The sequence below is a fragment of the Seriola aureovittata genome, chromosome 10, assembly GCF_021018895.1.
Source record: "Seriola aureovittata isolate HTS-2021-v1 ecotype China chromosome 10, ASM2101889v1, whole genome shotgun sequence".
NCBI classification, from domain to species: domain Eukaryota; kingdom Metazoa; phylum Chordata; class Actinopteri; order Carangiformes; family Carangidae; genus Seriola; species Seriola aureovittata.
In genome coordinates this window covers 18,413,954-18,435,062 of record NC_079373.1, presented here as the reverse complement: position 1 = coordinate 18,435,062, position 21,109 = coordinate 18,413,954, and the positions used below count along the sequence as shown (strand labels likewise).

The following is a 21,109-nucleotide window of genomic DNA, read 5'->3' as shown; positions in this document are numbered from 1 at the left end:
AATGTTAATAAATTTCAGATTACTGTGGTTCTCTTTCATTAATGTTGAGATGCGAATTTAATAAAATGTAAAGATTGAGTTTAGCCAAGATTTCTTGCAGTGATAATGATTGTCTTGCTATTCATGGTGTAATAGTGTTATATGGCCACTTGATGGCACTATCTGTAAACATTAATTCAAAAACTATCACTCGCTTCAACCTCATTGAGCAAACGATCCCTCAAATCCACCTCTGTGAAAAACAGGATTCATTCCTTTTTTTGTTCATATGTCCATACCTAAGGCATTTACATCAGAGACTGTCATTTACAATATACATATACAAACATAAAGCATGCAAGCCTTCCCTTTGCACACTGCTAATACTGGAGAAAATGTTTCATACTGTATTGGCAGATACATAACATGAGTAACAGACTGGAACAAATCAACTCCACTTAAGGTTCATATGTTCTGTGAGATATCCTATTGTTCTCCAAGAGTTAATGGGAAACTAACTATCCATTGTATTGTGAAGGGCAATCTAAGACAAATTTTGTCCTGAGACACTTATGGCAAACAGTTTTTGGGTAGATGAAGCATAAAGAGGCAGTCACATTTAACACCTTAGTTCAAAAGGGTATATAATGTTGAGAGAAGTGGTTTGTTTTGAAGCTGTCACATCAATTCTTACATGGAATTTCATTTCAGGGGAACCGCTGCAACCAACACGCTGACGTTTCCAAACTTGCCCGGTGTTAAGTATGAATACCTGATGTGAGCATGCACAGACACACATTAGAAAGCACTTCCCATATTTCTGGCGTGCATGCGTAAGTTCTGTACACAGAAACAGGAAGTAAATAAATGAGTCAAAGTACCAAAACACAGGTAGTCATTAAACCTTGAGAGTGCTCCTCTCTACAGTGCTGGATTAAGAGGTGTACACATGTCAGACACAGGAATGTATGATGTCTGTATACATGTAAGCGTACATATCCATTCAACCATTCGACAGTTCTTACATAACATGTTGTATTTCTTATCTTCTAGTAATTCTTTCCAACTGCACCACCTTCGATCATCTTTCTCACATGGCTGCTTCATTTGTGGGATTGTTTCTCTCCCTTGCTCCCCGTCAGGTGTTTTCATCCATTCTCCCATCACACTGGTACTATTACATCTCAAGACACAAATGGAGGAGAATGGAATGAAAAGTGAGGCCTTTTATGGTGTTAAAGTGGGATGGTGTCTCTCTGAAAGGGATCATTCTCACATCTGGTCAGGACCTAATCTGGGCTGTACTTCCACTCCCCAGTTATTACCCGATAATATAACAAACCAGGAGGGCCTGGGCTTTATCTACTGATTTGAGATAGTAAATATTGCAAGAAAAGCTGAAAATTGGATTGCAAAGAAGAACAATTTCCTCTAATATGTCTGATATATAGCGAAACATGTTTCGAAAGAAATGCCTTCTGCAAAAAAACATGCATCTGTATTCTTTTATCTGATTTAAAAAAAACCTGTGGATTAGAAAAATCAGGGTCAGTGGAGATTTGAGACTTTTTAATCAAACATCAAATTAAAAAAAACAATGAGTGCCACTGCATTATAAATTTGCTTTGTAAAACTTTTCCCCTGAGGATGATTTAAAAAAAAAAAAGAAGAAGAAGAAGAAGTGGATCATATTATTAAGGCAAATATAACAGCTAATAGAGTGCATACAAACAACATAATTCCCTGTCTGTCACGAATACACACACACACGCCCACATATACATACATACAAGGGTAAACAAAGTGACATTTCTGACACAGTGAAGTTGGCAAAGTGTGTCAGCACATGCTGTGAGCACCATACCAGATGTGGTTGATATGATTGGATCATGTCAGGTAGGTTGTAGTTAGATCCCCCAGAACATGCCATTAAAGCTGTCTGACACAGGATGTTTGTAGAATAATCTAATCACATGCAGTACTGCTGTATCTTCATGCTGTAACGGCAGCTAATAAGATGGGTGTGAATAAATTACGGTACATGGAAATATTTAGTGACAGACAACACACCAACAGTGAATGTTATCATGGAAAGGAATGCATTTCTTTATTTTATTATTATATAATAATATTACTGACTTGAGGCAGGCCACGCTGTAACTGAATATACCTACAGTATGAGTTCAGACAGGCCCAGCAGAAGCTGTTTGTACAGTACATGTAAGACCACAGGTTCCTGCCGGAACGAACATTCCATTCATTAAGAGATATTTGGGCTACATAACTCATTTTCTGTTGACAACTTTACAACCAAAGGCAGACATGCAGTCTATAAAGGTATACAGAAGGCATAAAATTATTTGCAATTACTCCTTTATATTTACAGCTTTCTGAACTAGAACACAGAGGTCATAAATTTGCATGACAAGGCAATATACTTAATTTAAACAAGTAAAGTAACTGTTCTGCTATCAATGGGGGTTTTCCTTCCATGTGGTCAAGCCCATCAAAGAATATTTTTGTGATGTTTTTGTGATTTTTGATACAATCTAAAGCGGTCAGAGATAACAAATAGAGATTTAAAAGGCATGGTCACACTGTTAGGGAAAGGTTATATATCGGCAAAAACACCATAAGTCAGTTCTCTCACTCATTGTTTTGCAATGCTGAATTGATATACCAGAGCTAATACTGCATTTTCCGCTCATTCTGTTTCAAGGTCATGTATTCAGTAAGTACGAGCAGTGAGAGGCACTGGGGATTACCTGTTGTTCAAGAGGAAGAAAAGAAATGCAGCGGGACTAGGACAGAAGCCTGTTTTCTGGCCTAGTAATAGTGCATATATCAATTTTAAATCACAACATCTTGGCATGCTTTTAGAGAAAGTTCAGAGCTTAATAATGTGTGTTTAATAATCCATTCCAACTGAAGAAAGCCACAAACAGCTGTTGTGTGTTTCCTGCTTTGTGATTCCTTTTCAATTGTTTCCTCTTCAGAAAGTCTTGTTTTAGAGCAGTGATTGTAATTTGTGGGACAAATACAAAATTTATTTTAGTTTTGCATGTTTGCAAAGCCACATGCCTCTCAACAAATAAGATTTTATAGTTTAAGGAATGTTTGGCCTAGAAAGTTGAAAGATGAAAGTGAAACATTTGTAGCAGTATTCGTTGAGAATAGAGTATTGTATTCTTTAATTTATCTGAATAGTGAAATTGATAACATGTGATGCCGGTTTTTAAAAGAAAAAATAACATTTAATATTTTGATACACTAGAGATTTAGTACTTTTGGCTGACACATGATTCAGCATTAAAAGTTTTGTTAACCCCGTAGCAAATGTCTTGTTGAGATCGGTGATAGTTGCCACATGGATAATTTTTTTTTTTTTGTTTAGGAAACAGCATGACCTTTTATGAAAGACTGTTTCAGTTGATAAAAATGTATTACTGGAGCAATTATAACCTTTCCCTTCTACCACTTCTTCCTCGTCATAGCTCAAACACCTGCTGTAACGTGTTGTATATTTTTGAAGATAGTATCCTAAATTATGTAAATACTGTTCTCATACTTAAAAAGTTTTTTTTATTTTTTATCAAAATAGATAAGGACCTAAAGGCCATCTAAAATGTCAGTGTATGCTGTTGTGTGTGGCTGTTCAGAGACACTTATCAAGTGTAGTCAGTCTTTACTATGTTTTGTCTAAGCACACAGTGGCATATATGAATTTCATCTTCTTGAAAAAAATACTGAACATTTTTCCTTAGATATATTATTATTTATTTATTTATTATTTTACTTTCCGTCCAGTTATTCGAACATTTTTTCCAATAAACGCAATTACTTTGGAATTTCTGACCGGATGCTGAATTATTTCTATTTCCTGGATTGCTTGACACGAGCGAACTTTTGACGATGAGGACTAGAGGATGAGTCACTCGGTTGTCCGTCGTACGAAGATCGACTGCCACATCACCTGTAAGTTGTTTTCAACTCGTGTTTTTGTTTCTTCAGAGTAATGTGAAACTGAAATGTTTTTGGACGTTGACAAAGGATGCAACAAGTGCTGGAAAGTGAGCTCGGAGCGCTGCACCTGCAGGGTGATGTCAGGCTAACGATGAACTGAGATACAAAACTTTGCTCCCTGACTTTGTTGTGTAAGTTTCGCACAAGGTTATGGACGAACCTGCTGTCAGTGAATTTAATTGGCTTGGTTTCTACTATGTAGTTGTTTTACTGCCAATATGGTTAATTGTAGTCGACAAATTTAGCTTTAAGATCAAAGTCTGTTCAAAAGTCAACTAACGTCGTGCTAACTTAAAGCTCTGCTAAGTTACAGCTATTAACTGTTATTTTAATAGGTTGTTTTTTTTTTGTTTGTTTTTTTATAAGATACTAATATCAAAATAAAGTTAAGATAAATGAAACAGTAATGGTCCGTCACAGCATGGTCATCAGCCACAACAATACTAATTATCATCGTCATCAATATCTTCATCATCAGCATTAGCTAATGTAAATGAATTAGCAAATTTGCATTTTCAGTGAAATTAGCTCATTGGCAGCGGCAAAGATAGAGAAAACCTTTGTTGTGCTAAATGAAAAGATGGATTAGTAATATTCGAGGAAATTGCTAGTTTACTGATTTGTCATGGTGTGGCATTATAAAACATTTTGATGTCTTACTGTGCTGCAATGAACCATTATTGTCACTACTGATTCATCTGCTAATTGTTTATTCTAATTAATTGATTAATTGATCCTCACAAATGAGAGGCTTGAGTCAGAGTGGCATGTTTGGTTGAAAAATGATTGAAACGACTAATACACAATGACTTGACTTTTTCTGTGGATTGACTAATAGACTGGCTTATTGTTTGAGCTGTACTTATTGAGCATTTCTCCTTAGATATATTGTCTTTATTTATTTATTTATCTACTTATCATCTTATTAATTTCCCCTTTTTTCCACATAAAACCTGACTAATCTGAAGATATACTGCTCTACCCAAAAACACCCCAGACAGCATCCTTTGGGTGGGTTGCAGTGATCTCTATACCACACGTGCTCACTGCACATACAATACAGCGTTATGTTTATCGCTTTTCCCTGTGTACATGTCTGCCAAGCTGTTCTGTTGTTCAGTTTTTTGGCGTGACATAATATGTTTGTCTCTTCCTAATCTTGTTTCTTTTACTTCCTCCTCTTCTCGTCTTCTGTTGGTACCTTTTCTCTCTTACTTCCCTCTTTTTTTAATATGGTGTTGTTTTCTTCCCTTTTCTTTATCTTTCCCACTTCACCATAAGTGAATGGCTCAACCTTGTAAATGTTTGTTGTGGCCTCTTCATGTCTCTGTTATGACCATTTCATGCATATTTTATGTATGTTTTAAAATATGGAAGTTGTACTTGTTTTGCAATTAGCGTGTGGTCTTCCCCGTCTGATTCGTGTCTGGAGTTATCCTTGATGGATTTTATCAGATAAATGTTTGCAGGAGAAAGTCTGAGGATGAGGCTGAGATATGATGCTGTTTTGCACCATTTTTGTTTCAGTTATCTTCAACAAATTCTCTCTTTGTCCATTCAGACTGATTATTAACGCCAGACTCTTAAAATATGATATATCAAGGCAAATTTAGATTAAACAACCAAATATTACTGAGTCTGTGAATTGATTTATGCTTAGTGCTGCAGTCAAAAATGATTTAGTATTTTCCTCCAGTATTTTCCCATTATAAATTTGCAGCTCACTCTTTTCATAATGCTGGGATAAAATGGAAAGTGGGACAAAAAGTTGACGGTCAAGTGTTTAGCAGCTTGACCTCTTTGTCCCCTCCACACAATGAAATCCGTACACAGTGACTCATCTGTCCAGCTGCTCAACACCAGAGAGCAGAAAGGCTTGTCTACCAGCTGAGAATCTCACACACCCCCATACCCAATCTTCATCTGGCAGACACTAAATCATTGCAGCATCAGCCCCCTTCTCACCCCTTCTACTAAAGTATCTTCTTTCAGGAACACTGGGATAGTTTATCTTCACTATAGCTGAAACTTGCATGGGTAGGATACTTAGATTGTGCCATTATTATAGCCGTCAGATCTGCTTATTTAATTTATGCTCCTCACATCTCAGGCTAATTTATTCACCATCATCTGATGTGAACTGTGGGAGAAGGATCCTGTATCTATGACTTCATATATGTTGCCAAGTGTTTAATCACATATTTGTTTTAGCATCATCAAAATGTAAATATAGCCCAACAAGCAATGCTTTGTTTTTTTTTTTTTAACTTCAAAGGCACATTATAGATTTTTGTTAGCAGAATGTATAAGAAAGTGAAGAAAGTTGCATAAAACTGTAAATTATTGTTCTAAAAAACTAAAAAGCTAACTGCTTTAGGTGACATATCCAGGTTGCATGGTCAATCTGCAAAAAATATTGCAAGAATCTGCAGTAAGCCCGGAGCCAGAATGTGCCTATTATCTACTGACAAGCTGATACAGGATTGTTAATCCTCAGGTAGTCCTCTCTGTTACCTTTTTTTTTTAAACAAAATCAATGGCAGAGTCTTAGACTCGTCATTGCTGTCCATGCTCTGGATGCTATCGGCTTTGTCACCTTCCCTCGCTGTGGCTCATCAGTTATCCTGTCACATTCACACTGTAGAAAGGTAATTTAGCCCCCTTTTTACTTGGTAAATGCTTTCCTGAGAACGAGACCTGCCTGCCACCGCTGAAGTAGGGTAATTTTCTGGCACTGAGGCGATGTATTACAAGGGAGATGATTGTGTTCAAGTGTACAGTACATTGCTGAGAAAGTGATAGATGTGTGATTTCAGTCTGAGTAATACAACTGCTTCCTAACATTTGTAGACCACATTGTCTCTCTGTTCTGTCGGGAATTTACGCCAGAGGGCTTCACTATAATTTAGTTTATCACCCTGGGCAGATGCCAGTGTGCATAGTAAAAACATGATACACTTTACACTCAGGGGGATTTTGATTTTGAAGTCTTTGTTTTGTTCAGTAGGCTAAAGCTAAAACATGTACAAATAGTTAAAATGAATGTTTTTGTCTTGTCGAGGATGCAGGGTAAAAACAACTTAATGAATTTATAATACAGGACGTCTATTTCTGCTGTAAGATAACACTAGCCTGCAGCCCAAGGGTAGTACGATGATTTTAGTGTGACAAGATTAATATGGGATGCAATCCTCTCTTCAGTGGTCTGCTGATATTGAATCAACCTGAAAAGGGATTTATGCATCGCTGATTTTTGCAGATGATGGAGCTCTGCTGGCTTCATTGGGCTGACTTCCACTGTGCACCAGAGTTGTTTATAGGCGAATATAAAATGTTTGGAGTGAAGATCAGCGTCTCATAGTCTAAAGCTGCGGTAGTCTTTTGGAAAACAGTGGGTGGGCCCCTTTGGGTTGTAACTTGTGACTAAATGAAGGCGTCTCTAGGTCCTGTCTTTAGAGATGGAGCCTTTAATTAACAGACGTCACACCGCCTCCAGTGAAGTAGAAAGCTCACCGTTAGCACTCTTAGCCCCCCGGACAATCATTTTATTTTGTTTACATAGACATGCTAAACCTGCATTGTACTTGGCATTGTCGATGCTCTGCCATTTACACCAGTTTGCTGAGAGGTTTTCTCTCCCGTCTGATTTATGTTTCACTTCAACCATTTTCTCTGCTTTAACAACACAAGACACACAAGTTTGTGCTGGCCTCTGCATTTGCAGGTTGAGATAGGATTGCAGCAGCATTCTGATAATAATGCAGACAATATCCGAATAAGGAATAGAAAACCAAAAAAACAAATGGACAGGTTAGACAAAAGTAAGAGAAGCCTGCTTGGTCATTTCAGAAATAAAAATGATGATTTGTTGATAATGTTGTCTTACACCTGCTAAAATTGATACTGTGTTCTTTGTAATTTTCCCACCCGAGCAGTCCTCTCTGAATGATACCAGAGCAGCATGACGGATCCAATGATAGTACATCTGCCATTTCTACATCAAACCGGAGACAACACTGCTAATCCATGTGGTTTTTCAACTGTAAAATAACCCCACACTTGTGCCAACTTTAGTCTCACCTTGGTCTGTTGTATTTACAGTTGCAAAACTGGACGAGATGGCATGCAGCAAGAAGTTAACGCTCTTTAATATGACTTGTATAACTTTGATATATTCTAAAATCCACAAAGAGTATCATGAGCTGATGACATATGTACACTAAAAAACACTTGAGGGTGTACTGGTGACTCCTTATTGATTTCACCTAATAGATCCACCTCAGTGATGAAATAGAAATTGGGACAAAAGTGAGGAGGCAACTTTTCAAAGTGCTGTTGGTCGTGTATTGATGGTCGACACTACATGCGTCGAACAGAGTGTAGGAAGGAACTCTTAATGTTGTGTACACTCTAATAAATGGCCTAATATGGAAGTAGACAGGTGCTGTTTGAGTGTGCCAGCCAGAGATAGAGCTGTACCATTAGTGTCACACTGTGCTGCTCAACGTTTTTTCCTCTTAGCAATCTACTCGGTGTGGAGATGGGACTGAGGAGGAAAGATGAGCTGGAAATAGTTTGTGCAACCATTCATAGGATGGAGTTTAGCCCGGTGATCTATTTCCTGCCTCCGTAACTCAACCCAAATTCACCAATCGCAATCTACTTTACCTCACTTATTTTTCTCTGTTCTTTTTTTTTTTCATAGTAGACTCTTTATTTTTTCCCTTCTTCATCACCCTCCACCCCCCAATATGTTACTTTTTTTCTCTTCCCTTCTCACTCTGTGCATAGGGAGTGGTGTTTTGGCAGTCATGTGACTTTTTGTCTGAACACAATTGCCGGTGTTTGCCATTGGCCGATTTCCTTTGAAAGAGCGTTGGTTTCCCGGGTGACGGGGAATGGCGGCACCACTTCACTTTTCTCTGCAGCTGCCCCCGCCCTCCCCTTCAGCATTGCTCTGAGCCGGTCTCTCTCAGTCACTCTGTCTCTTCCACAGGCTGTGGTGGATCAGGTGGCCCGTGAGCACGACACACAGTGACAGTGACAGGGCTGTCTCGCTCTTCCTCCTCTCCCTCTTCTCCTTTTTCATCAGGCAGGCAGTCACAGAGACCATTACACTGCAGGAGGTGAGTGAAACAAATGGCCTTGTTTGTTGAGTTTTAAGTGTTTGTTTCATTGAGTTTACACTTTTTTTTTAAGTTTCTTTTTTTTAGTTGAACACATGGCTGAACTCATTTTCAATCCTGCAAAAGTCGGGACAGTTTAGTCATTGATTAAATAGTGACTAATGGTTTAGAAGTTGAATGTAAGTTAGTCATTGTTTATTTGACAGACGCTCCTATCAGCTGTATTCGTCACCATGGTAACATCATTTAACATGTTAAGGAAAATGCTTAGCACTTTGACAATACGCGATAACTGATGATGAATCATTCATTCATCTTTTTTTCCAGCAGTGTGTTCGTTTGCTGTGATGTCTGCTAACTTGATTGTGTGTGTCTTGGACACATTTTATATAGTTGTTACAATATGATACTGAGCGTACACAATCATGGTTGGCTTGGCATAGCTTTTAAATGTCCAATAGGATAAACGATGACTAAAACCATGTGGGGATAACACAGTCAAGATGAGCCAAAGTTATTTCTCTGCTGTAATGAGAGCTGTACAGAAGGCTTAGTTCTTTTTTATGTTCCATGAAAGATTGAACAGCTGTGTGCACTCTCTGCTCCACTCGGCTCGTCATGGCACAAACACAATATGGGTTGTGTTTGCGAAGCAGGCCACTTTTTGTGAGGATTTCCCGGCACAGTTACCGTCGTGAAGTGGCGGCCCTCAGAGCTCCCCTTCTTGGGCTCCACCAACCAGGTGGTAGCTTCTGTGTTTGGTCACCAGGGCAACACTGAAAACTGGGCCCCTGCCCCTCCCTCAGGTGCACTTTATCTGATGACCTGGAGGATCCTCTGCACATACACACTCACACAAACACACGCAAACACACACAAGCATCTGTTTGCTGACACTTGACCCCTCACATAGGCAAGGGACAGATGAAAGAATAGTTTTCCTTTGTGAGAATAATGTTGTTATACATGTTGGCCTGTTGAGGTTCACTGCTATTTTTTTACTTTATAAGAGAATGTAAATATTGAGAAAAGCACTGACTAGAAGTAGTCCCTATATGTATACGGTTCTTCTCCAGGTTAGCCTCACCTCAGGCTATACTCTGTCTCTGTGTAAACAATCAAGCCATTTATGTCTGGCTGTTGACCTTAGACCACCTCAAGCAGGTGAAGAGTCTGGAGTCTCAGAGAAAGCCCACATGTTGTATAAGAACTTTTATTTAATTTCACAAAGTGGGCCATTTACCGTTTCATGTCTGTCAACTGCAGGCAAGCAGGTTAGATCTAAGGCTGCGCAGTCAGGTGGTGTGGAAATCAAACATTTTTTTTTTTTATCAATATGATGTTTTAGACATATCAGTTGCTTGTCTGTATTGAGCGGCTTAATAATCATAAAATTCGCCGGAAGCAGGGCTGGAGTGAGTGTCACTGATCTACCGCCTGGTAACGCGTCGCTGATGCAACCAGGAGGAAACTGGCGCTGAGGCCATGTTGTTGTTTCTGACAGGCTGTGATGATGTCACCACTGCTGACCCGACAATCCTCACATTCCTGCTGATAGGGTTTTATGCAGACGTGTAGGAGAATATGTGGGAGATATGTGGGAGAGATGCGCAGGCTTGCACACATATGGCCTTTGTCTAAGCACTGATTAGTAATCTGGTATATCCGCACAAACGCACACACACACACACACACGCACGCACGTACACACACACACACACACACACACACACACACACACACACACACACACACACAACCACACAACCACACACATATAATGTCATTAATTCAGTGTCACGTACATGCCCACTCCAGCACACATTCAAACCCTCTACCATCAGGATAAAGATGGCGATGGCAGTCTCACCAGCCTTGTTAAAATTCAACAGGTCTTTAAGTGTCTGTACTTGAAGTTCTGGTGAATCAGTTTTGCATATGTCCTCTGCTTCAATCTAAAATGTGTGTCGTTAGAATGGTATGATTAGAGAGACTCCATAATGCACTGGTGTCATCATGTCTTTGTGTGTGTGTGCACATGCGTGCATACATCTCTGTTTGTGTGTGTACTTTTAGAGCATGATTGCGGCTACAAAAGATTTTCTTACTGTAACACAGCTACAGCTTTCCTTTGATCCAGTAAAGCCACAGAAGGAAAGAGATGACAGGCCTGGTGCAGTGAAAGCTTTTAAATGCTGTTGTTCCTGCAGGTGTTTGAATAGTCCTTTCCCCCCCAGACACTCAGTGGAATAGACCAGCATTGTAAACAATGTTTTAAATAAATGGACAGAGAAGTGAGGTTGACATCTTCGGCTATACGGAGGACAAATAGAGAAGCGTTTAGCCTTGACAAACAGATGTGAGAAAACATTTTTAGACAAACAAGTAGCAGCCTGGAGCGTGTAGAAAGAGGTGTAGACAGACAGACTGGGCGTCAGTGAGAACATCCGGGGGGGCCTCTCTGTCTCTTGCTCTGTGTGGGGCTTACAAAGCTTTTGTTCACCTCCGACCCCTGACCTGCACCCACCTGATAGCTCCCCTGTCACTAACCCGCATTTCCTGTCCATCGAGCACACACCCCCACCCCCCAGCAGTTGCACCCCACATACAGGCCAATATTTTGCTTTGCCCTACTCTCTCTTTGTCTTGTCAGTCTGTCTGTCGGGTCCTCACTCTGTCCCGAGAAATCCTGAGGCTTGTACGGGGGGGTGGGGGGGTGGGGTGGGGGGGGTCTCTGCCACAAAGATCTTGTTGACTGCACTTTGACTTTCTTTTGTTCCCCGACCCACTTGCACTCCTCACATGGGAGAGAAACAGAGAGAAATTATGAGGTTTAAGTGGAGGTCAGGTTCACCGGCGTCAGCATCCCATACAACTGAATCCATGAGGAAAAGTTGAGTCGAGTCACAGCTTTCTCCCTGTACTAATCAGGCTGGCTGTAGCCTACTTCCATTTACTGATAGGAACAGTGCCGAGCAGCACAGTGTGATACTAATGGTACAGCTTTATCTCTAGAGACAGAGAGCGACTATACATCTAGAGGCAGGATGGAAACAGACTGGCTTAGCTAGAAGGAATGAAGGAGACAGTTCGAGGCACTAGTTAGCTACTTCCAACAGGACCACTTGAAAGCAATGACGGATAATGCCGCAGCTTATGATCTAGGTCCAAATATATTTCACCTCTGAAAATAGCTGTTCATATAGCTCCTCAAAAATAAAACACAAGGCCACGTTAGAGGTAGCAGTGTTTTGTTTAGTTTTTTTTGTTTTTTTTGTTTTGTTTTTGAATGATGGTAGCTTCGTCCTGAGCCAGTCTGGACTGGTTCTGAATAAAGAGGGAGAAAAAGAGACGATGGAGAAACGGTGCAGGAGTGCGGCCAAAGTCCTGACAACTTGGAAGCTGCTAAAAACCAACTGGGATTCTCTTATGTGCTTTGCTAGTTCGACCTGAAAGGAGTGTTCAGAAAGAAAAATAAGGCTGTATGTTTTTTTTTTTTTCTGGCTTCTCTTTTATCCCATGTTTGGAGGAATACAGAGTTTGTTTACCAGCTGTGTATATGTTGATCCAGTTGAACCTCTCTTCCTGTCATTTTCACTTTGTACTCTCCTGTCATCCCTTTGTCCTCAGCTTCACCTTGGAGATGCATTTTCAATACAGCTGTTGTTATTTGTAAAGAGATGATATAGTGACATTCGTTTGCTTCCAAAACATGAATCATCTTCTGAGCCACGTTTCTGGGAAGAAAACAAAAGTCTTTGTCTGTTCTTGGTGTGGGATGTGCTATATTTATGATTCAGCAGTGCAATTACCTTCGCTGGCGAAAGCCATCTCGCCTGTCATAATGATACACAAGGCATAGCTGCACTACTGGAGCAACAGCATTGGCCTGACCACAATGAGACAGCAATGCTATACTTAGGCGTGTTTGTCACAAACACGACATTACTACCTTACGTTGCTTGCCATGAAAATGAAAACCGATGTCAACAAAAGTTCAGGATTTTGTAACTTGTTTTGGTTTCTGAAAATAGAGCTATCGTAGTCTGCTCTCATTCCATTCACCGCCCAGGCTTTAGTCTTGACCGACCTGTTGTCCACCTGTTGAAGGCTGTTTTTAGTGAAAGGCTGAATAAACGGGGAGAAGAAAGGGTGGGGGTTTCAACGAGGGAGACGTGAAGGGGTGAGCCGTAGCGGCAACTTAATGCTATTCATTCACGGTGAATAATGGCCAACAAAGAGACTATCAGCATGTATTCCCCTCTCTCTGCTCCCCTCCACAGAACCTATTGAACTGCTGCCAGACCCAGCCAGTCTATTTCTCAGCCTGAGAGCCATCTTCTTGTCTCCTCGGAGCTGAGTTATGGCTGGCTTGCCACTCTTTGGACAGATTTATACCTACTATCACTTGTTGAGTATTAACTTGGTAGTAGGTGGTGATTGAAAGTATTCAAAAAGCTGTGTAGACCATGGAGCTGAGTGCATTTCCAGTCTTTGTGCAGTGAGCAATAAGTGGTAAATAAGAACAAAATGGGGAAGGATTTCCTCTGAAAGCGCAGGTTTTAAAGGTTTTAAGGCCATGTCTTTGTTTTCTTCAGCTTCTTTGCTGAATGCGGAGGGAGGGTTGGAGGAGGAGGAGGGAGGGGGGTTGCAAGAATGTTTGAGTCACGTAGAAAAAGAGGGATGATATGTGGGGTTTGACAGGGGAGGGTGGGATGAGGGAGGCACAGCAGTGGGAGGTGCCCTGAGGAATGCCTGGAAGGTGTCATCGAGGTCTGGGAGGCTTTGGGCTGATAATCCTCCACATCACATTACAATACCCTCACCCACCACTCTGATTGTTGTCTTTCTGTCTTCAGAGTCTCAAACCAATAAGGAGGACTCCTTGCCTGTTAACATTTGCCTGGTCATCTCTTACAAAAAAGCTCTTCAGTGAACATGGTGTGGGTCTGATGATGGACAAGCACATGATCCCACTGAAGGGTAATAACCTGTCGGGATCCATAAAGTGTATTTACTTCTCTGCTGCTTTTAAAATGTCACTCCTCCTTGGCACCTCAGCCTTTTCTCAGTGTGGCCTCTGGTACCTAAGCAATGCCTCAGGAGGCCCCCCCTCCCCACTTTTATTCTAGAGTGTGGTTTAAGTGATTTGTCAGACAACACAACTCTTAGATGTGCCAAAAGCTTTGCTTTATAGACAGAACAGTGAAACAGTTCACATAGATGTGAACTGACTCTCTGTGGGCCTCTGTGACTCAGCTGGCTAAAAGCTACAGCATTCTTCGCTGTGGTCTTTTGTTTGCATGATTTAACTCATCAAATTAATGCAATTAATCCAAGACATCTATTTTTGGAACATCTGCTTTATACAATGTGCTCTCTGGTTATTAGGCGCTGTGACTGCATGTCCTCATTAGTCTAGTTCAGAATACAATCTGCTGTCAGATAAAGGCAAAGTAAACACATGGATAATGTAGGTATTGTCAATGGCCTGCTGCTGCTGAATCATGAGTTGCATGACTATAATGGTTTTATGCAGTAGGGAGAAAAATATATTTATTAATATTTTGTAAAGCTACAATTGAAATCTTATTTTCTTTTTTCTTTTGTATGACTGTTCCCTTTGACATTTTAAATTCCCGTCCTGTGCTTTTTTGTTACACAGTTGTAACACATTTTGTGTCAATCATTTGTTAGTATTAGTTAGTATTTATCTACTGTCCTTGGGTCACGCTAGGAAAATTAGCAAACAAATGAAAGCAACAGTCAAATGTTCAAAAATTCCAGATCCAAATTGAACAGAAAGAGGTGCAAAAGTATAAAAAGTAAGATTCAAGTTGATATGTTGGTCGATATTGGCTTATCACATATATATCAGTATTGGTCCAGCCATCTTCCGAGGTAATGTGTTAATGTAAAAAAAATGACTATCCACTGATATATCAGTAGATTTATACTCTGGTAATATATCTAGAGCTACACTCCATTTAGAAAGTCTTCACACTCACAGTTCACATTTCTTTACGTTGCTGCAGCCTTATGCTAAAATCAGAAAAGGTCATTTTTACCTCATCAATCTACGCTTAATCCCTCATAATGAAAAAGTGAAAACAGAATTTTAGAATCTTGTTTCTCACAGTCTGAGAGTCCCTTAGCTTTCACTGAGGAGAGGCATCTATCTGGCCTCTCCGGCATACAGCTCAGATCAGTGGAGTGCTGCAGCGATGGTTGTGCTTCTGGAAGTTTCTCCCATCTCGACAGGATCTCTGGAGCTCAGACAGAGTGACCGTCCAAGGCCCTTCTCCCCTGATTTCTCAGTTTGGTCGGGCAGACAGCTCCAGGAAGAGTCCTGGTTGTTCCACACTTCTTCCATTTAAGAATTATGGAGGCCACTGTGCTCTTGGGAACCTTCAATGCAGCACAAATGTTTTTTGTAGCCTTCAGCAGATCTAGGCCTCGACACAATCCTGTCTCTGAGCTCTGCAGGCAGCAACTTCCGCCTCATGTCTTGGTTTGAGTGAATTTTTTTTTTTTTTTTTAGCATAAGGCCGTAACATAACATATTGTGAAAAAAGTGAAGGGGTCTGAGGACTTTCTCAATGCAGTGTTAATGATTCTGTTTTTTTAGGATGCCACAAAGGACAACACAGCCTGACTTCCACTTTAATTTACATTTCAGACTTCTGCTTGGTATCATGTCCAGTCTTTAGTTTCAGGTTTGGGGGGTGGGGGGGTGGGGGTGGTAAAGGTGGAATGAAGAAGAGGCTACTAATGATTCAGATTTAGTTTGAGGGAGATGTGAAGATGGAGAGCAGGATCTTGTTCATGCTGAGGGGCCTCCTGCATTTTCTTCCTGACCCATTGGTCACGCATGTCTTGGCTCTGTGATTGTGTGTGGGAGGTGGCTGTGGAGATAAGAACACAATGCACTGTTTCATAAATGATTGTTCAATAGTTTCTATAATTGATTAGGCGTTTGTTTTCTACATGTTGCTCTCTAGTCCAGAGTGGTCAGATTTAGGGTGCTCCGATCTCTCATTTTCCCACAGGGCGTTGTCCAACTCAAACACACACACAAACACTCTCTCTGCAGTTGCACCTGGTTTGTCGGACTATGACCTCATTCCAGGAAAAGGAAGAGACAATCACCTGACGGCCTCATTTGTGTAATCAGCTGTTCATGTTACTGGAGGCCAGAGGGAGGATGTACGCCTCAGGTTATAGGTTACAGAAACGGACTCACATGCAAATACATGTGCATGCACAGAGTTTCAAGTTTTATTACATTCTTATCTCCGAGTTTTCTTTCAAGCAGTCCTTTGTGTCATTGGAAAATGAAGAATACAAAGAGAATATGTGAGAAAATTGATACGGAGGGAGAATGACAAAGCCGAAAACACGCTTTCAACTACCTGAAAAGGGGGGAGGGGCCAGATCTGTCAGCACAGCCAGAAAGGGTGGAGATAGAGAGAGGGAGGGAGAGAGAGAGAGAGACTGAGAGGGTGTGTTTCTGTGTGGGTGCGAGACACAGAAGAGAAGGAGGAGGGGTGTAGAGAGCGAGAGAGAGAGAACTCTAGCAGTCTCTCAGATCTTGGCTGTGGTGAGGACACCCAGGAGAAGTGCATTCCTGAGGCAGCAAGAAGAGGAGAAGGCAGCAAGATAGAGCAGAGGAGAAGTTGCGACATCCTTTAAATCTCCTCCAGTGACCACATCTGACTGCCTCTGACCTCCGCTGGACTCGCACCCTCCTCACACACACACACACACACACACACACACACACACACACACACTCAACGCTCACTCGCTGCCTCACACACCAGCCACACAACTGGCTCTGCTGCTCTGTCAGAATTAAGGATTTCCCTGAGCGAAGGAGAGAGACGGAAAGAAAACAGACAGAGGAAATTAAAGGCACTGAAGAGACGGAAAAGATCCTCTCGCTCGGTGAGTGTAAGGGCTTCTTTCACAGATTGTTTGAATGTGTCCATGTCGGTTTGTATAATCGCTGTAATATCAGCGTCGGGAAGTTTCTCTGAAGTCAAACGATCTGTCGGCTTTATGTTCCTGCATGCATGTAAAGAGAGCTATTATTATTTATGTGTGAGCTTGAGTTTGTGTGTTTTTGTGAGTGTCAGAAACAAAGAGGATCTTGTGTTATGTCTTTGAGGAGGTGAGCTGTGTCTTCACATGTACCTGTTGACACTAGACCCGCCACCCAAGTATTCCTGTATGAGCCATAAGGACTCAAACCTGTTTGGGTGAAACTTCACTCTTTGCGCACTCAGGTGTTTTCTTTTTTTCTTCTTTTTCTTTTTTACTTCTCTGTGTGTTTTTTTTTTTTTTGTGTGTTTTGGAGTACTCCCTGTGTGACTCAGAGCTGGTCTACATGTGCATTTTTTGTCTGAAAGCATTTCCCGTGTTAGAGCTGTGAGACAAGTGCAGGCTCTCTCTTACACAGGTCTCCTGTCACAACGGCTGCACCTTTTACCACTGTGGGATTAAAGATTAATTCATGGAGGGCACGGGCAGAGTTCAGCTCACTCACTACGTGTTCCAACTGCATTTAACTGTTAACGTGCTACACATCTCGAATGCCAACACTGTGCAAGTCTAATGCACCAAACCACTCTAAGCCTATTTAAACATTGAATCATCATTGTGCATGGCTAGCATCTTATTTAACATTTCCCAGCATGGTATGTGTCAGATAGTGGAACTCAGAGCTCATTAGCAGGCTGTATTTGTTATCCAATCAGGGCCATCGATTGGACACACACACACACACACACACACACACACACACACACACACACACACACACACACACACACACACACACACACACACACCACCCCCACGGGAGGTGATTATTTTTTCTCCTGACCAACTGTGGGAGTTTCAGAGTTATACCTCATGTGTTATCTCTGTTTGTGTGTTGCACAGTTAACTTGGTTCTATAGAGGTAATGTCAGCATAATAGGTGATTGTGAAGGAAGGAACCAAATGGACAACTATTAACTCAAGTATACATCATAGCTTTAACTTGGCTCCTTTCATTCATTTTTTTTGTACTAATTTAATATTTTACCATTTTTTTCAGTCATGTTCCTGCTTTTGGTACCATGGTCCAAAAGTATTAGTCCTAGTTGGCCTTTCCTCATTTAAGTGGATCAAGTCACTGATACTGACTCTGCATGCCACAAGCTCCTTGGGAAATCATCCTAAGTGCTGTATATTTATTACCTTCAACCAGTAAAATGTAGGAAGTCCACCATGTTTGCTTCAGTTCTTTGATTGACAGAGCAGAGAAGTGATGATATAATGCGCTGCCTTCTTTTTTAAGTACTGTGGGGTATTTTATCTTAAGCGAAAACCAGACAGCGGGATAATGATGTGGTTGCCAGTAGTTGGAACGCATAATAAAACTTTCAACTTCCTTCACAGCCTTGTTTAGTTAGCACTTATTTTTTCTCTCCTTCCCTTTTTGTCTCCCTCACTGCCTAGATATTTCTTATTTTCTATCACATGAATGAGCCTGTTTAGCATGGAGAGAGCAGAGTGTCCTCTGAGAATCATCGTGCCTTGTTCTCTGCAATGTTATTTTTACTGCTCTTTCACTGCTCGAATACACAGATGGACTCCCCTCCTCTTCTAGACTCGTCTGTCTGTCTGTCTGTCTGTCTGTCTTTCTGTCTGTCTGTGACTCTGTCTGTCACTCAGCTCGCATGGCAAGGAAAGCAAGTCCACCCATGCACAGCGAGATATCTCTTGGGATTCTTGATGGGAATTTTCAAAGTCATTTTTCATGCTGTGATGACTTAATTTCTCGCTGTCCTTATCAGGAGTATTTCCCAACTCCTGCAGATGCACTCAGAGCCAGAGGTAATTGGAAACGCCGTAACAGCATGTCGGCAAAATAATATGTTTGCATGTTTGGGATCCTAGGAAAGGGGGTTTGAACCACTTTCTCCACACTCTCTCTCCCTCTCTCTCTCTCTCCCTCTCCCTCTGTAGCTGTCTTTCTTTCCCATGTGTTGCTCTGTCTACCTCTCTTGCTCCCTCTTGTTCTTTCCGTGTGTCCTTCCCCTGCCTGTGCAATGTGACGGAAGGTAGTGCTGTGCTCTGCTCATGTCGGATCCATTAGGGATGAAAGCACACTGCAGTGATAAAAGATTGATCCAGTCTTCCTTGCATCACATTCACATCCCTCACACCCTGCTCCCTCATCCTGCCTCACACCCCTGTTTCCAAGTCAACCCATTTTTCAATTTATTAAATCATCTGTACCCCTCTAAATAAATCATCCTCACCAAGTTTACTACGGCAAACTTTTTCCTCTCAGGGTTTCATAAAGGGGGACATTCTGTTATCCTTTTGTAGGATGATGTTCTCAGTGATGCAAATAAAATATATTCCTTCCAATGAAATTTTTGAGTAAGTACATTTAAAAAAAAAAAAAAAGAAAAAAAAAGAAAAAGAAATTGGACTAGTTCTTTCTCCAGGTGTTATACCAGGAAGGGTAATATGTACTTGGCTTGAAGAACCAGTAAGAGACTGGCAGCCAGCCCGGCACACACAGGCCTTACTTCACCTGTTGTATCCGAGGAAGCAAAGACAAACACAGCAGACCTGCAGTTTGTCAGCTGGGAGGCTGTAATTACTGAGAGGAAGGAGGGCTTTTGGAGAAGGAATTTCACTGCGGTTCTACTTTTAGATCTTTAGAGACGTGGGTTTGAAGAGCACCTGAAAACACAGTAAAACTGTGCAGAAATTTCTGGACCGATCAGAAACAAGCGTATGTCTTTTGATCCCAGCTGGCAGTTTGTGCAACATCAATCCTTTAGGGAATAGTTTGTTGCCAACTGCCAGGCTTTGTACATGTCTTTGTCTCCAGTCAACCTTTTTAGGGAATGTTGGTGAAACAGTTAGGAAAGGTTTAGGCCGACATACAGGTCCTCAGCCTGAATGAACTCATGCAGGTCAGAGGTACTGTCAAAATGTCCTTAGTCCACCTAGGGACATGTTCCCAAGAGAGTCCAGCTGACCGTAAAGTTCACCTGAGTGAATGCTGTCACGTCATGTCAGGGTGAACTTTCTGTAGCCTTCATGGGTGTTTGCTCTGTCACATCATCAAACCCATAGCTTCACATTTCGTGTTGTGTTGTAACTGTTTGAAACTACTGGCAGGTTACCTGCTGGGGTTATGGACGTCTGTGTCTGTATGTCTCTTCGTCCATGGCTCTCTGTTCTACTGTGTGTAGTGATTGTAGCGCGGTAAACAGCTCTGCCAACCCCCTGGGACAGTCATGTGACCGTGTGTGTGTGTGTTTGTTCATAGCCATGGATGTGTGTTTGTGTGCGAGTGAGCAGCAGGTTGCTCCCTTGTTCAACCAGCCGTGCTGCGTTGACTCTCTGCTCGCAGAGCTCTCTGGGCAGTAAATAACATGGTGCCTCTGCCAAGGGCCCCGGACGGGTCCAGGAGGGGGGTCAAGACGCCAGCGAAAAAAAGAAAATGTCTGCCTCAGGGCTTGGGACTAGTAAATCAACAGACAGGAGAGGAGAGAGGCAGGTGGATTTGACAGTCTCATCCCTCACGCTGAGAGGCTTTGATGTTAGAGCTGTCATTGAATGTAGATGTGTTTGATCAAGCCCATTAGCAGCAAAACAAGCACATGCAGATGACAGCTACTGGTGCACAAACACTGATGAGCAGAAGCAAGCCGGGCTGAAATTAGATATTGGCAGTATAAGTGGTAGGCATTAGGGATTACCAAGCTAAATGCCTGATTTGTTTTGATTGGAGATATAGAATAAATGTAGACAACATGAGCTTGACAGCATGACAGATGGGTTTTGTAATGTTTTTTGTTAGGTGACAGGTTTCAGAAGCACCCAGGAATAGCTCCAAACAACTTGAGATGAGCAAAATTAAGTGAGCCTGTGACTCCAAATGTAGGTATCAGACACACACACACAAG

General features: G+C 41.4%; 1 protein-coding gene across 3 annotated transcripts in view; it reads left to right on the top strand.

Annotated features, from left to right (window-relative positions):
• Nucleotides 1-3,871: 3,871 nt before the first annotated feature.
• rassf7a (Ras association domain family member 7a) overlaps nt 3,872-21,109 on the top strand; it is a 34,136-nt gene continuing 16,898 nt past the window's right edge. The window contains exons 1-2 of one of the 3 annotated variants that reach the window (XM_056387750.1): nt 3,872-3,954; nt 8,999-9,128. The gene's annotated coding sequence lies outside the window, so the exon portion shown is untranslated. Of the gene's footprint in view, nt 3,955-8,998; nt 9,129-16,672; nt 17,076-21,109 lie in introns of those variants that run through there. The other 2 variants (XM_056387751.1, XM_056387749.1) reach the window with 2 other exon arrangements.